Consider the following 2,245-nt stretch of genomic DNA (forward strand, 5'->3'; position numbering starts at 1 on the left):
CCGGAGTCTGAACCCCCCCCCCTCCCGCCCCCCCCCCCCCCCCCCCCCCTTTGGTACCCTCTGTTTATTCGTTCGATCTTTGTCTCCGTCCTCTGTTCCATTGATCTTTTCTTTCATCTTCCTCCTTTTTTCGCCACTCTCCAGCCATGTCTTTTTTTTTTTTTTTTTTTTGCTCGATGCTCAATGGACATGACTCTGATAAACTTTACCGTCCCACTCTCTTTCATCTGCCTTATCAGCAAAAGAAGAAAAAATTAAAAAAAGCCGAGCGGAGCAGGACAGACGGTCAGTAGTGAAAGTTTCCTGGAAGTTTTAGGGCAGACACAAATATTTTCTGACATTAATGTTTATTCAGGCGCTGGCAGGATCAGGTGGAGTGACCTCAGAGCTTACTCTCAGATCACCCTAGTGGCGGTTCTGTATAGATTCTACTCTTTGTCTTTAGTGTTTGTTCTAATCCTGTTTAATATAATGGGGTGAGTAACCATAACACACACATACACACACACACACACACACACACACACAGTGGCAGCAGATTTTTCCAATAACACAGTGATCCAGAGCAGTCGTTAGTCATTGTTGTGAAGACACAGGCTGCCGTGAACTCAGTGAACTAGAAAAACAACTGGCTCAAACTCAGACTTCCTGCTGGCCGGCTCTGGAGTTGGACAGGCCCCTAATAGTACTACACCCATTTACACACACACACACACACACACTCACAAACACACATGTACACAGGGATGAAGAATGCGGGGTGACGGGCCTCAGCGTCTTCCCGCCATCCTGTTTTGTAGCCAGAGTTTATTTTGGTCGTGTGCCGCATCCGTGTTGTACAGGAAGGGGGAGCCCCACTCAGCGTGTGTGTGTGTGTGTGTGTGTGTGTGTGTGTGAGGGAAATTCAAGAGAAAATTCCTTTGTCCGCCATAATATCAACAAACCCATATTTGGTGCCGAGGGCTCGGAGCGGCGGCCCAGCGCCCGACTTTCCACCACAACACCCCTGAACTCAGAACTGTTATTGAAGGTGACGAGCAATTAAGAGAACTGGGAGGAATCGCTGGAACAGTTTCCAGCTGCTGTGGTAACGCGGCGTGTTGTCAGCGTAGTCGTTCTGCATCAGTGAAGACTGGGAGTCTGGACACTTTTGGTTTTTATATCAACGGTCCCCGACCTTTTTTTTTGGCTCGTGACTCCAGTTTGACGTCACAAATTTCTGGCGACAACAGAGACACATTTTTATGTTGTTGTTGTTGTTGTTGTTGTTGTTGTTGTTCAGTCACGTAATCACAGCCGTCCATCAAGATGAACCAGCCCTGATATTTTTATAGGCTGCATTTTCAGGACCTGCACTCGTAAAAAAAACGAAAGTGAAAGAAGGCAGTTGTTTAATCCTCTGTGTTTGTGGTCTTTTTAATCATATATATATTAATAATAATAATTAGTTTATCAGATATATTTTTTTATCAAGTACTACCCAATTGAGGCGTCCCCCATTGGAATTTCAGACGACCCCACATGGGGTTGCGACCCGTAGGTTGAAAATCACTGCTTTATATATGGATGGAGGGGTGGATACAGTAAAATCTCTGTTAATTAAAATTCAGTTAATTAAAGGTTTAAATATTGATAACATGGAGAGACATATTCAAATGTATGAGTAATATATTAAATAATACATGGAACATACAGTGTCCAGGGTTAAGTAACGCCCTGGGCCACGCCCCCAGGTTTCAACAACAGCTTTGACAATGTGATTAATTATTTCATAATTTTTTTAAAACTTTGGTAACTTTGGTAAAAAAAAACAATTTTAATTCCAGCTTCTTTTGTTTAATTTGTTTTATTTTTTTCTTAAAAGCTTCCCTTCCTACAGATGTTATTCATTTGAGATTTTTTTTAGAGACTTTTTTTTTTTGGCCCGTTCATTTTTCTATGTCAGGTTTTGTACTTCCTGCTGGCCTTTGACCTGACACCCATGCATATGGAAGTGGCTTCTCTATTGCAATGAAAACTTTTCACGTCAAAAAAAGGCCAAAGGTCACGACAACAGAGCAGCAGGGTAGATAATAAACGGGGTCATGTGCTCCAGTTTAGTTTGCCCTGCACTGATGGAAAGAAGAAAAAAAAAAAAATCAATCAATAATCAAATAATCAAGGAGCGCCGTCGTACTTTTATGTGTCGTGTCGTGGCATCGAGCCACCAGCTTCCCTGGCCCAAAGGCACATTCCCTTCTAGTTA

At 42.9% G+C, this 2,245-nt stretch overlaps 1 long non-coding RNA gene across 1 annotated transcript in view; it reads left to right on the forward strand.

Moving 5' to 3' along the window:
- LOC107988846 (uncharacterized) overlaps positions 1–2,245 on the forward strand; it is a 17,150-nt gene that overhangs the window by 1,054 nt on the left and 13,851 nt on the right. The gene's annotated exons all lie outside the window — the stretch shown is intronic.

The sequence above is a fragment of the Cynoglossus semilaevis genome, chromosome 8 (genome assembly GCF_000523025.1).
Source record: "Cynoglossus semilaevis isolate Cse_v1.0 chromosome 8, Cse_v1.0, whole genome shotgun sequence".
Lineage (NCBI taxonomy): Eukaryota > Metazoa > Chordata > Actinopteri > Pleuronectiformes > Cynoglossidae > Cynoglossus > Cynoglossus semilaevis.